Source organism: Heterodontus francisci, chromosome 3 (genome assembly GCF_036365525.1).
Source record: "Heterodontus francisci isolate sHetFra1 chromosome 3, sHetFra1.hap1, whole genome shotgun sequence".
NCBI lineage: Eukaryota > Metazoa > Chordata > Chondrichthyes > Heterodontiformes > Heterodontidae > Heterodontus > Heterodontus francisci.
In genome coordinates this window covers 6757407-6772908 of record NC_090373.1, presented here as the reverse complement: position 1 = coordinate 6772908, position 15502 = coordinate 6757407, and the positions used below count along the sequence as shown (strand labels likewise).

Sequence of the window (15502 nt, the reverse complement as noted above, 5' to 3'; positions counted from 1 at the left end):
ATAGCCCGCTAAATCTGTCACAGTGCTTAGCTGGTATATCTGTCACGGTGCCTACCCGGGTGTATCTGTCATGATGTTTATCCCGGTGTATCTGTCACCTGCTTATCCCAGGATATCTGTCACGGTGTTTACCTGGTATATCTGTCATGGTGCTCATCCTGGTATATTTGTCACAGTGCTTCCCTGGTAAATCTGTCAATGTGCTTATCCCAGGATATCTGAAACGGTGCTTACCCAGTATGTCTGTCACCTGCTTATCCCAGGATATCTGACATGGTGCTTATACCGGTATATCTGTCACCTGCTTATCCCAGGATATCTGTCACGGTGCATATCCTGGTGTATCTGTCATGGTGCCTATCCCGGTGTTTCTGTCATGATGTTTATCCCGGTATATCTGTCATCTGCTTTTCCCCGGATATCTGTCATGATGTTTATCCCGGTATATCTGTCATCTGCTTTTCCCCGGATATCTGTCATGATGTTTATCCCGGTATATCTGTCATCTGCTTTTCCCCGGATATCTGCCACAGTGCTTATCCCGGTATATCTGTCACATGATTATCCCAGGATATCTGACACGGTGCTTATCCCGGTATATCTGTCACCTCCCTATCCCCGGATATCTGTCACGCTGCTTACCTGGTATATCTGTCAGGGTGCTAATCCCAGGATACCTGACTCGGTGCTTATCCCGGTATATCTGTCACCTGCTTATCCCAGGATATCTGTCACAGTGCTTACCCGGTATGTCTGTCACAGCGCTAATCCCGGGATATCTGTCACGGTGCTTATCCCAGTATATCTTTCATGGTGCTTATTCCAGTATATCTGCCACGGTGCCTATCCTGGTTTATCTGTCATGGTGTTTATCCCAGTATATCTGTCACAGTGCCTGCCCCAATGTATCTGTCATGATGTTTATCCCGGTGTATCTGTCACCTGCTTATCCCAGGATATCTGTCACGGTGCTTATCTCGGGTTATCTGTCATGGTGCTTATCCCGGGATATCTGTCACGGTGCTTATCTCGGGTTATCTGTCATGGTGCTTATCCCGGGATATCTGTCACGGTGCTTATCTCGGGTTATCTGTCATGGTGCTTATCCCGGGATATCTGTCACGGTGCTTGCCCGGTGTATCTGTCACAGTACCAATCTGGATGTATCTGTCTTGATGTATATCCCGGTGTATCTGTCACCTGCTTATCCCAGGATAACTGACACGGTGCTTATCCCAGTATATCTGTCACATGCTTATCCCAGGATATCTGACACGGTGCTTAGCTCAGTATATCTGTCACCACCTTATCCCAGGATATCTGTCACGGTGCTTACCTGATATATCTGTCAGGGTGTTTATCCCAGTATATCTGTCACAGTGCTTATCCCGCTGTATTTGCCATGATGTTTATTCCGAGATATCTGTCATGTTTCTTACCCGGTATATCTGTCACGGTACTCGTTCCAGTATATCTGTCAAGGTGATTATTCCGGTGTAGCTGTCACCAGCTTATCCCAGGATATCTGTCACGGTGCTTACCTGATATATCTGTCAGGGGTTTATCCCGGGATATCTGACACGGTGCTTACCCGGGATAACGTCATGGTGCTTATCTGGGGATAGCTGTCATGGTGTTTATCCTGGTGTATCTGTCATGGTGAAAATCCCGGTGTATCTGTCACGGTGCTTATCCAGGTTTATCTGAAACGGGGCTTATCCCAGTATATCTGTCACGGGCCTTATCCTGGAGTATCTGTCATGGAGCCAAGCCTGCTAAATCTGTCACAGTGCTTACCTGGTATATTTGACACGGTGCTTATCCCGGTATATCTGTCACCTGCTTATCCCAGGATATCTGACACGGTGCTTATATCGGTACATCTGTCACCTGCTTATCCCAGGGTATCTGACAAGGTGCTTATATCGGTACATCTGTCACCTGCTTATCCCAGGATATCTGACACGGTGCTTATATGGGTACATCTGTCACCTGCTTATCCCAGGATATCTGTCACGGTGCATGCCCGGAATATCAGTCACCTGCTTATCCCAGGATATCTGACACGGTGCCTTCCCGGTATATCTGACACCTGCTTATCCCAGGATATCTGTCACGGTGCATATCCCTGTATATTTGTCACGGTGCTTGTCCCAGTGTATCTGTCACATTGCTTATCCCAGTATATCTGTCACGGTGCTTATCCCAGTGTATCTGTCACGGTGCTTATCCCAGGATATCTGTCACGGTGCTTGTCCCAGTATATCTGTCACGGTGCTTGTCCCAGTATATCTGTCACGGTGCATATCCCTGTATATTTGTCACGGTGCTTATCCCAGTGTATCTGTCACGGTGCTTATCCCAGTGTATCTGTCACGGTGCTTGTCCCAGTATATCTGTCACGGTGCTTACCCCAGTGTATCTGTCACGGTGCTTGTCCCAGTGTATCTGTCACGGTGCTTATCCCAGTGTATCTGTCACGGTGCTTATCCCAGTGTATCTGTCACGGTGCTTACCCCAGTGTATCTGTCACGGTGCTTACCCCAGTGTATCTGTCACGGTGCTTGTCCCAGTGTATCTGTCACGGTGCTTACCCCAGTGTATCTGTCACGGTGCTTGTCCCAGTGTATCTGTCACGGTGCTTATCCCAGTGTATCTGTCACGGTGCTTATCCCAGTGTATCTGTCACGGTGCTTACCCCAGTGTATCTGTCACGGTGCTTACCCCAGTGTATCTGTCACGGTGCTTGTCCCAGTGTATCTGTCACGGTGCTTGTCCCAGTATATCTGTCACGGTGCTTACCCCAGTGTATCTGTCACGGTGCTTATCCCAGTGTATCTGTCACGGTGCTTGTCCCAGTATATCTGTCACATTGCTTGTCCCAGTGTATCTGTCACGGTGCTTATCCCAGTATATCTGTCACGGTGCTTATCCCAGTGTATCTGTCACGGTGCTTGTCCCAGTATATCTGTCACATTGCTTGTCCCAGTGTATCTGTCACGGTGCTTATCCCAGTATATCTGTCACGGTGCTTACCCCAGTGTATCTGTCACGGTGCTTACCCCAGTGTATCTGTCACGGTGCTTATCCCAGTGTATCTGTCACGGTGCTTGTCCCAGTATATCTGTCACATTGCTTGTCCCAGTATATCTGTCACGGTGCTTACCCCAGTGTATCTGTCACGGTGCTTACCCCAGTGTATCTGACACGGTGCTTGTCCCAGTGTATCTGTCACGGTGAGTGTCCCAGTATATCTGTCACGGTGCTTACCCCAGTGTATCTGTCACGGTGCTTACCCCAGTGTATCTGTCACGGTGCTTATCCCAGTGTATCTGTCACGGTGCTTGTCCCAGTATATCTGTCACATTGCTTGTCCCAGTGTATCTGTCACGGTGCTTATCCCAGTATATCTGTCACGGTGCTTACCCCAGTGTATCTGTCACGGTGCTTACCCCAGTGTATCTGTCACGGTGCTTATCCCAGTGTATCTGTCACGGTGCTTATCCCAGTATATCTGTCACGGTGCTTACCCCAGTGTATCTGTCACGGTGCTTGTCCCAGTGTATCTGTCACGGTGCTTATCCCAGTGTATCTGTCACGGTGTTTACCCCAGTGTATCTGTCACGGTGCTTATCCCAGTATATCTGTCACGGTGCTTGTCCCAGTGTATCTGTCATGGTGCTTGTCCCAGTATATCTGTCACATTGCTTGTCCCAGTGTATCTGTCACGGTGCTTACCCCAGTGTATCTGTCACGGTGCTTGTCCCAGTGTATCTGTCACGGTGCTTGTCCCAGTATATCTGTCACGGTGCTTACCCCAGTGTATCTGTCACGGTGCTTATCCCAGTGTATCTGTCACGGTGCTTGTCCCAGTATATCTGTCACATTGCTTGTCCCAGTGTATCTGTCACGGTGCTTATCCCAGTATATCTGTCACGGTGCTTATCCCAGTGTATCTGTCACGGTGCTTGTCCCAGTATATCTGTCACATTGCTTGTCCCAGTGTATCTGTCACGGTGCTTACCCCAGTATATCTGTCACGGTGCTTACCCCAGTGTATCTGTCACGGTGCTTACCCCAGTGTATCTGTCACGGTGCTTATCCCAGTGTATCTGTCACGGTGCTTGTCCCAGTATATCTGTCACATTGCTTGTCCCAGTATATCTGTCACGGTGCTTACCCCAGTGTATCTGTCACGGTGCTTACCCCAGTGTATCTGACACGGTGCTTGTCCCAGTGTATCTGTCACGGTGAGTGTCCCAGTATATCTGTCACGGTGCTTACCCCAGTGTATCTGTCACGGTGCTTACCCCAGTGTATCTGTCACGGTGCTTATCCCAGTGTATCTGTCACGGTGCTTGTCCCAGTATATCTGTCACATTGCTTGTCCCAGTGTATCTGTCACGGTGCTTATCCCAGTATATCTGTCACGGTGCTTACCCCAGTGTATCTGTCACGGTGCTTACCCCAGTGTATCTGTCACGGTGCTTATCCCAGTGTATCTGTCACGGTGCTTATCCCAGTATATCTGTCACGGTGCTTACCCCAGTGTATCTGTCACGGTGCTTGTCCCAGTGTATCTGTCACGGTGCTTATCCCAGTGTATCTGTCACGGTGTTTACCCCAGTGTATCTGTCACGGTGCTTATCCCAGTATATCTGTCACGGTGCTTGTCCCAGTGTATCTGTCATGGTGCTTGTCCCAGTATATCTGTCACATTGCTTGTCCCAGTGTATCTGTCACGGTGTTTACCCCAGTGTATCTGTCACGGTGCTTATCCCAGTATATCTGTCACGGTGCTTGTCCCAGTATATCTGTCACATTGCTTGTCCCAGTATATGTGTCACGGTGCTTATCCCAATGTATCTGTCACGTTGCTTGTCCCAGTGTATCTGTCACGGTGCTTATCCCAATGTATCTGTCACGGTGCTTATCCCAGTATATCTGTCACGGTGCTTATCCCAGTGTATCTGTCACGGTGCATATCCCTGTATATTTGTCATGGTGCTTACCCCAGTATATCTGTCACGGTGCTTATCCCAGTGTATCTGTCACGGTGCTTATCCCAGTATATCTGTCACGGTGCTTATCCCAGTGTATCTGTCACATTGCTTGTCCCAGTATATCTGTCACGGTGCTTATCCCAATGTATCTGTCACATTGCTTGTCCCAGTATATCTGTCATGGTGCTTATCCCAATGTATCTGTCACGGTGCTTATCCCAGTATATCTGTCACGGTGCTTATCCCAGTGTATCTGTCACGGTGCATATCCCTGTATTTTTGTCATGGTGCTTATCCCAGTATATCTGTCACGGTGCTTATCTCAGTGTATCTGTCACGGTGCATATCCCTGTATATTTGTCATGGTGCTTATCCCAGTATATCTGTCACGGTGCTTATCCCAGTATATCTGTCACGGTGCATATCCCTGTATATTTGTCATGGTGCTTATCCCAGTATATCTGTCACAGTGCTTATCCCAGTATATCTGTCACGGTGCTTATCTCAGTGTATCTGTCACGGTGCATATCCCTGTATATTTGTCATGGTGCTTATCCCAGTATATCTGTCACATTGCTTATCCCAGTATATCTGTCACGGTGCTTATCCCAGTATATCTGTCACATTGCTTATCCCAGTATATCTGTCACGGTGCTTATCCCAGTATATCTGTCACGGTGCTTATCTCAGTGTATCTGTCACGGTGCATATCCCTGTATATTTGTCACGGTGCTTATCTCAGTGTATCTGTCACGGTGCATATCCCTGTATATTTGTCATGGTGCTTATCCCAGTATATCTGTCACGGTGTTTACCCCAGTGTATCTGTCACGGTGCTTATCCCAGTATATCTGTCACGGTGCTTGTCCCAGTGTATCTGTCCCGGTGCTTGTCCCAGTGTATCTGTCACGGTGCTTATCCCAGTATATCTGTCACATTGCTTGTCCCAGTATATCTGTCACGGTGCTTATCCCAATGTATCTGTCACGTTGCTTGTCCCAGTGTATCTGTCACGGTGCTTATCCCAATGTATCTGTCACGGTGCTTATCCCAGTATATCTGTCACGGTGCTTATCCCAGTGTATCTGTCACGGTGCATATCCCTGTATATTTGTCATGGTGCTTATCCCAGTATATCTGTCACGGTGCTTATCCCAATGTATCTGTCACGGTGCTTATCCCAGTATATCTGTCACGGTGCTTATCCCAGTGTATCTGTCACATTGCTTGTCCCAGTATATCTGTCACGGTGCTTATCCCAATGTATCTGTCACATTGCTTGTCCCAGTATATCTGTCACGGTGCTTATCCCAATGTATCTGTCACGGTGCTTATCCCAGTATATCTGTCACGGTGCTTATCCCAGTGCATCTGTCACGGTGCATATCCCTGTATATTTGTCATGGTGCTTATCCCAGTATATCTGTCACGGTGCTTATCTCAGTGTATCTGTCACGGTGCATATCCCTGTATATTTATCATGGTGCTTATCCCAGTATATCTGTCACAGTGCTTCTCCCAGTATATCTGTCACGGTGCATATCCCTGTATATTTGTCATGGTGCTTATCCCAGTATATCTGTCACGGTGCTTATCCCAGTATATCTGTCACGGTGCTTATCTCAGTGTATCTGTCACGGTGCATATCCCTGTATATTTGTCATGGTGCTTATCCCAGTATATCTGTCACATTGCTTATCCCAGTATATCTGTCACATTGCTTATCCCAGTATATCTGTCACGGTGCTTATCCCAGTGTATCTGTCACATTGCTTGTCCCAGTATATCTGTCACGGTGCTTATCCCAATGTATCTGTCACATTGCTTGTCCCAGTATATCTGTCACGGTGCTTATCCCAATGTATCTGTCACGGTGCTTATCCCAGTATATCTGTCACGGTGCTTATCCCAGTGTATCTGTCACGGTGCATATCCCTGTATATTTGTCATGGTGCTTATCCCAGTATATCTGTCACGGTGCTTATCTCAGTGTATCTGTCACGGTGCATATCCCTGTATATTTGTCATGGTGCTTATCCCAGTATATCTGTCACAGTGCTTCTCCCAGTATATCTGTCACGGTGCATATCCCTGTATATTTGTCATGGTGCTTATCCCAGTATATCTGTCACGGTGCATATCCCAGTATATCTGTCACGGTGCTTATCTCAGTGTATCTGTCACGGTGCATATCCCTGTATATTTGTCATGGTGCTTATCCCAGTATATCTGTCACATTGCTTATCCCAGTATATCTGTCACATTGCTTATCCCAGTATATCTGTCACGGTGCTTATCCCAGTATATCTGTCACGGTGCTTATCTCAGTGTATCTGTCACGGTGCATATCCCTGTATATTTGTCATGGTGCTTATCCCAGTATATCTGTCACGGTGCTTATCCCAGTGTATCTGTCACATTGCTTGTCCCAGTATATCTGTCACGGTGCTTATCCCAATGTATCTGTCACATTGCTTGTCCCAGTATATCTGTTACGGTGCTTATCCCAATGTATCTGTCACGGTGCTTATCCCAGTATATCTGTCACGGTGCTTATCCCAGTGTATCTGTCACGGTGCATATCCCTGTATATTTGTCATGGTGCTTATCCCAGTATATCTGTCACGGTGCTTATCTCAGTGTATCTGTCACGGTGCATATCCCTGTATATTTGTCATGGTGCTTATCCCAGTATATCTGTCACGGTGCTTATCCCAGTATATCTGTCACGGTGCATATCCCTGTATATTTGTCATGGTGCTTATCCCAGTATATCTGTCACGGTGCTTATCCCAGTATATCTGTCACGGTGCTTATCTCAGTATATCTGTCACGGTGCTTATCCCTGTATATTTGTCATGGTGCTTATCCCAGTATATCTGTCACGGTGCTTATCCCAGTATATCTGTCACGGTGCTTATCTCAGTGTATCTGTCACGGTGCTTATCTCAGTGCATCTGTCACGGTGCTTATCCCAGTATATCTGTCACGGTGCTTATCCCAGTGTATCTGTCACGGTGCATATCCCTGTATATTTGTCACGGTGCTTATCTCAGTGTATCTGTCACGGTGCATATCCCTGTATATTTGTCATGGTGCTTATCCTGGGATATTTGTCACGTTGCTTGTCCTAGTATATCTGTCACGGTGCTTATTCCAGTGTATCTGTCACGGTGCTTGTCCCATTATATCTGTCACGGTGCATATCCCTGTATATTTGTCATGGTGCTTATCCTGGTATATTTGTCACGGTTCTTGTCCCAGTATATCTGTCACGGTGCTTGTCCCATTATATCTGTCACGGTGCATATCCCTGTATATTTGTCACGGTGCTTGTCACAGTATACCTGTCACGGTGCTTATCCCAGTATATCTGTCACGGTGCTTATCCCAGTATATCTGTCACGGTGCTTATCTCAGTGTATCTGTCACGGTGCTTATCTCAGTGCATCTGTCACGGTGCTTATCCCAGTATATCTGTCACGGTGCTTATCCCAGTGTATCTGTCACGGTGCATATCCCTGTATATTTGTCATGGTGCTTATCCCAGTATATCTGTCACGGTGCTTATCCCAGTATATCTGTCACGGTGCTTATCTCAGTGTATCTGTCACGGTGCATATCCCTGTATATTTGTCATGGTGCTTATCCTGGGATATTTGTCACGTTGCTTGTCCTAGTATATCTGTCACGGTGCTTATTCCAGTGTATCTGTCACGGTGCTTGTCCCATTATATCTGTCACGGTGCATATCCCTGTATATTTGTCATGGTGCTTATCCTGGTATATTTGTCACGGTTCTTGTCCCAGTATATCTGTCACGGTGCTTGTCCCATTATATCTGTCACGGTGCATATCCCTGTATATTTGTCACGGTGCTTGTCACAGTATACCTGTCACGGTGCTTATCCCAGTATATCTGACATGGTGCTTGTCACAGTATACCTGTCACGGTGCTTATCCCAGTATATCTGTCACGGTGCATATCCCTATATATTTACAAAGTAATTCATGACAACGCTACTTCATCGGACACGTCATCAGGATGCGCCGCGGTGCGCACATGCGCAGACGGTCTCATGCCCCCTGCGCATGCGCTGCGTTCCGGCGGACCAGGACCGCTTTGCACCTGCGCAGATGACACGGTACGCGCATGCGCACACAGTCTCCTCATCTCTGCGTATGCGCTGCGGTCCGACCTGCCAGGACCGTTGTGCGCATGCGCAGATGACGTCATCGCATTATTTCGTCTTCCTCGCCGACGCGCCAGATTGGCCTCTGCGCATGCGTCAAAGCTTCGGCGCGACTTTTTGAAAGTGGAAGGAGGAGAGGTCTCGTCGGGCATTTTCTCGCATTTAATCTGAATTATTTATTCGTTTTGGAGACTTGCTTCATTTTTATTTGACACAGGAGATTGTTCCAAGGTAAGTTGCTCTGCCTTTGTAAGTTGCTCTGAAAACATTTCCATTGGCTGGGCCACTGCATGTTCTCCAGTCCCTGTTGTGAGTTGCTCTGAAAACATTTCCATTGGCTGGGCCACCGCATGTTCTCCAGCCCCTGTTGTGAGTTGCTCTGAAAACATTTCCATTGGCTGGGCCACTGCATGTTCTCCAGTCCCTGTTGTGAGTTGCTCTGAAAACATTTCCATTGGCTGGGCCACTGCATGTTCTCCAGTCCCTGTTGTGAGTTGCTCTGAAAACATTTCCATTGGCTGGGCCACTGCATGTTCTCCAGTCCCTGTTGTGAGTTGCTCTGAAAACATTTCCATTGGCTGGGCCACCGCATGTTCTCCAGTCCCTGTTGTGAGTTGCTCTGAAAACATTTCCATTGGCTGGGCCACCGCATGTTCTCCAGTCCCTGTTGTGAGTTGCTCTGAAAACATTTCCATTGGCTGGGCCACTGCATGTTCTCCAGTCCCTGTTGTGAGTTGCTCTGAAAACATTTCCATTGGCTGGGCCACTGCATGTTCTCCAGTCCCTGTTGTGAGTTGCTCTGAAAACATTTCCATTGGCTGGGCCACCGCATGTTCTCCAGTCCCTGTTGTAAGTTGCTCTGAAAACATTTCCATTGGCTGGGCCACTGCATGTTCTCCAGTCCCTGTTGTGAGTTGCTCTGAAAACATTTCCATTGGCTGGGCCACCGCATGTTCTCCAGTCCCTGTTGTGAGTTGCTCTGAAAATATTTCCATTGGCTGGGCCACCGCATGTAGCAGGATGAAGGCACAGTGACTGTGATTTCTGGCGCCAAACAGTACACACTGCAAATACATGATGGCCAGGCTACCTGCAGCTGCATCTTCTCCATTCAGACTTTGTTGCCCTGCAAACATGCTGTTGTTGTGCAGAGGCATCTGGGTCTGCCTTTGGACAGGCTCGCCCCCAATTGTCGCTGGCGTGCATCTCAGACACCAACGACGACAGGCATGGCTGCTGCCATTGTGATTACAGAGGAACAGCCAAGGCCCCTCAGCCACAATGAAAAATACCGCTTGCTTTCAGATCAATTGTACCAGCTACAACAGGCCGTTCTGCAGAGTGGAACGGCAGCATTCATGAGGAGACTGGACTGGCTGCGGCAACAGACTCTCCGCTGGCAGCAAGGACTGGCTGATGAGATGGAGCCATTTACTATGCCCAACAATTGCCTGGAAGCACCTTCGGATGGAGGTGGCCGCGCGCTGGACATCAGTCACGTGTCACAAACCCTGGATCCTGAGCGTCTCACCCCCTGGCCGAATGATCTGATGGACCATACATATGCCTGCCTGTTCAAATCTCCACTTCCCCTACCTGCGGTACCCTCTCCTTGCTGCTCAGTTACACAGTCACCTGCTCCTACACCCATCAGGGCAGTGCACATGGACACACAGTTACCTGCTCCTACACCCATCAGGGCAGTGCTCATGGGCACACAGTTACCTGCTCCTACACCCATCAGAGCAGTGCTCATGGACACACAGTTACCTGCTCCTACACCCATCAGGGCAGTGCTCATGGGCACACAGTTACCTGCTCCTACACCCATCAGGGCAGTGCTCATGGACACACAGCCACCTGTTTCCCCATCCGACGTTGAAACAACCATGCAGAGCCTTGTGAGACTCCGCAATTGCCAGTTGCTGCCTGTCAAGCAGAGAGAGCGTCCAAACGGGTCAAGCACTTGGGGAACATTCAGCAAGAAGAGACTGAGCACTAAAAGAAACAAGCATGCCATGTCCAGTGGTAGCAGAAATGTGAATGCTCTTGCTGTGAACACAACTGGTGATAGTAGTAGGCAGGATTAAATGGGAATGGATGGAAAGACGCACGAGTAACATAACCACTGGCAGGGAACTGCTGGGCTAAATGGCCAGCTTTATGTTCATAGCCCAAAAGAAATGTGCTTCTTTTCCAGCACCCTCACATCATTCATGTTTCCCTGAGAGCAGCATTGAATCATCACGAGATAGGGGCAGTAACATCATCCTGCCTCCTACAGCTGAGGTGGGTACTAAGTGATTCATTGGCGGTGTTATCAGTACATGCCTTTACCGCAGAACACAAAGCATGCTCAACAGTAATTTCATTGGAGGGAGGGAAGCTCTGACACTGATGTTCTTTCCTTATTTTCTTTCATCTAAAACGTGCCCTTGAGAAAACCATCCTTGACACTTAAGGACGGCATTCAAGCAAAGGAGGCAGTGCAGGAGAGGACGCAAGGATGTGCTGATTCCTGCATCTGAGGTGGGTAATAAGTGCTTCATTGGCGACGTTATCAATTGGTGCCTTCACTGCAGAACTTAAAAAGGTGTGCACAACAGTAATTTCAGTGGATGGAGGGAGGCAAGCTCTGACTCTGATTTGCTTTATTTCTTTTCATGTAAAACATGCCGTCGAGAAAACAATCCTTGAGACTTAAGGTCAGCATTCAAGCAACGAAGGCAACTAGATCATGCTGCGGAGCTCATCACGATGTGGAAAGGAACATTGCATTTATGGATGAATTGGGAATGCACATTGGGATGCGCTTGGGGAACATTCACCAAGAATAGACTGAGCTCAGACTCTTGTAACTTTGCCTTCTTCACATGGACAATACAGTAGTGGAATAGAGAGCCAAGCGTTTATTCACCACAAGGCTCTCCAGGAACAATCTCTTTAGCTGTGCATAGCAGAGACTCGGCCTGTCTGTCTCACGGGAATGCTGGATACAACACTCATGTATCCATGCACAGCAGTTCCTCGGATACTTAATGAACTTAATAAAACTTTTCAATAATTAAACCCAGAATTGTTGAGGTTTTGTTTTGCATGCTATTTCCCCGACTTTGCAACTGCACTTCAGGTATTCAACTATGGTGGGGGGGTAGAGGGAGGGGTGGGGGAAGAGGGGGAGGGGTGGGGAGAGCAGGGAGGGGTGGGGAGAGGGAGCATGCAAAATGCAGGGACCAAACAGTTGCAATGCCTGAAGTACTGTGGCGAAGTAGAGAAAGCAACTGGGTAGGGGAGAAAGCAACTGGATTGGGCATCCGCAGCTGGAGGGAACGGCTGAATGGAGAGGGCCGGAAGCGAGAGGCCGTAGAGAGCCGCTTGGAGCGAGCGTGCGAAGACCTTGGTGTCACCGGGTCCAGGGACTGGCCAGTAAGTCTTTTGCTGTTGTGTTTCTAGCGCATGCACAGAAAAAGGCACTCCTCTTCCGTTCCGCTGCTCCCCCCACCACTCTCTCCCCTTCCTCCCTCTCCCCCAGCTCTCTCCCTCCCCCCTTCCTTACCCCTCCCTCTCCCTCTTTCTCCCCCTCTCCCTCTTTCTCCCCCTTTTCCCTCTTTCTCCCCCCTCCCTCTCCCTCTTTCTCCTCCTCTCCCTCTTTCTGCCCCCTCCCTCTCCCTCTTTCTCCCCCCCTCCCTCTCCCTCTTTCTCCCCCTCCCCCTCTTTCCCTCCCTCCCCCCTCTCCGTCTTTCTCCCCCCCCTCTTTCTTCCCCCTCCCTCTTTCTCTCCCTCTTTCTTCCCCCCTCCCTCTCCCTCTTTCCCCCCCTCCCTCTTTCTCCCCCCCTCTCCCTCTTTCTCCCCCCCCTCCCTCTCCCTCTTTCTCCCCCCCTCCCTCTCCCTCTTTCTCCCCCCCTCTCCCTCTTTCTTCCCCCCTCCCTCTCCCTCTTTCTCTCCCTCTTTCTCCCCCCCTCCCTCTCCCTCTTTCTCCCCCCCCCTCCCTCTCCCTCCCCCCCTCCCTCTCCCTCTTTCACCCCCCCCTCCCTCTCCCTCCCCCACCTCGCCCCCCGGCACCGCGACCGCTGGTCTCCCTGTGCTGCTCTCCCGGGTCCCCGCGCTGCTCTCCCCGGCCCCCGCGCTGATCTCCCCGGCCCCCGCGCTGCTCTCCCCGGCCCGCTCCACTCTCTCACTCCGGCCATTGTATTCTGCCACGTGTTTGTCAGGTTTCATCTCTGTGATTCTTTGAGCAGCGCCATCTTTAGTCCTGGCAGCTGCTACAGTTGCAAGCTGTGACGTTTTCGTGGCACATGCTGTATTTGCGCATGTGCCAAAACAGCGCCACCTACCGATCGCATTGTCAACAATTGCGGTCATATATTTATCACGGTGCTTATCCCTGTATATTTATCACGGTGCTTGTCCCAGTGTATCTGTCACGGTGCTTATCCCAGTATATCTGTCATGGTGCTTATCCCAGTATATCTGTCACGGTGCTTATCCCAGTATATCTGTCATGGTGCTTATCCCAGTATATCTGTCACGGTGTTTATCCCAGTATATCTGTCATGGTGCTTATCCCAGTATATCTGTCACGGTGCATATCCCTGTATATTTATCACGGTGCTTATCCCTGTATATTTGTCACGGTGCTTGTCCCAGTGTATCTGTCACGGTGCTTATCCCAGTATATTTGTCATGGTGCTTATCCCAGTATATCTGTCATGGTGCTTATCCCTGTATATTTGTCATGGTGCTTATCCCAGTATATCTGTCATGGTGCTTATCCCAGTATATTTGTCACGGTGCTTATCCCAGTATATCTGTCATGGTGCTTATCCCAGTATATTTGTCACGGTGCTTATCCCAGTATATCTGTCATGGTGCTTATCCCAGTATATTTGTCATGGTACTTATCCCTGTATATTTGTCACGGTGCTTGTCCCAGTATATCTGTCACAGTGCTTATCCCTGTATATTTGTCACGGTGCTTGTCCCTGTGTATCTGTCACGGTGCTTATCCCAGAATATCTGTCATGGTGCTTATCCCAGAATATCTGTCACGGTGCTTACCCCAGTGCATCTGTCACGGGGCTTGTCCCTGTGTATCTGTCATGGGGCTTACCCCAGTGTATCTGTCACGGTGTTTATCCCAGTATATCTGTCACGGTGCTTACCCCAGTGTATCTGTCACGGTGCTTGTCCCTGTGTATCTGTCATGGGGCTTATCCCAGTATATCTGTCACGGTGTTTACCCCAGTGTATCTGTCACGGTGCTTGTCCCAATATCTCGTCACGGTGCTTACCCCAGTGTATCTGTCACGGTGCTTACCCCAGTGCATCTGTCACGGGGCTTGTCCCTGTGTATCTGTCATGGGGCTTACCCCAGTGTATCTGTCACGGTGTTTATCCCAGTATATCTGTCACGGTGCTTACCCCAGTGTATCTGTCACGGTGCTTGTCCCTGTGTATCTGTCATGGGGCTTATCCCAGTATATCTGTCACGGTGTTTACCCCAGTGTATCTGTCACGGTGCTTGTCCCAATATCTCGTCACGGTGCTTACCCCAGTGTATCTGTCACGGTGCTTACCCCAGTGTATCTGTCACGGTGCTTGTCCCTGTGTATCTGTCATGGGGCTTATCCCAGTATATCTGTCACGGTGTTTACCCCAGTGTATCTGTCACGGTGCTTGTCCCAATATCTCGTCACGGTGCTTACCCCAGTGTATCTGTCACGGTGTTTATCCCAGTATATCTGTCACGGTGCTTACCCCAGTGTATCTGTCATGGTGCTTGTCCCTGTGTATCTGTCATGGGGCTTATCCCAGTATATCTGTCACGGTGTTTACCCCAGTGTATCTGTCACGGTGCTTGTCCCAATATCTCGTCACGGTGCTTACCCCAGTGTATCTGTCACGGGGCTTGTCCTTGTGTATCTGTCATGGGGCTTACCTAAGTGTATCTGTCACGGTGTTTACCCCAGAATATCTGTCACGGTGCTTACCCCAGTGTATCTGTCACGGGGCTTGTCCCTGTGTATCTGTCATGGGGCTTATCCCAGTGTATCTGTCACGGTGCTTGTCCCAGTATATCTGTCACGGTGCTTATCCCATTGTATCTGTCACAGTGCTTACCCCAGTGTATCTGTCATGGGGCTTATCCCAGTGTATCTGTCACGGTGCTTGTCCCAGTATATCTGTCACGGTGCTTACCCCAGTGTATCTGTCACGGTGCTTGTCTCAGTATCTCTGTCACGGTGCTTATCCCAGTATATCTATCACGGTGCTTGTCGCAGTGTATCTGTTGCGATGGATTTCGGG

General features: G+C 49.1%; 1 protein-coding gene across 16 annotated transcripts in view; it reads right to left on the bottom strand.

The window, feature by feature from the left end:
- LOC137353703 (regulating synaptic membrane exocytosis protein 3-like) overlaps positions 1-15502 on the bottom strand; it is a 1492914-nt gene that overhangs the window by 657564 nt on the left and 819848 nt on the right. The gene's annotated exons all lie outside the window — the stretch shown is intronic.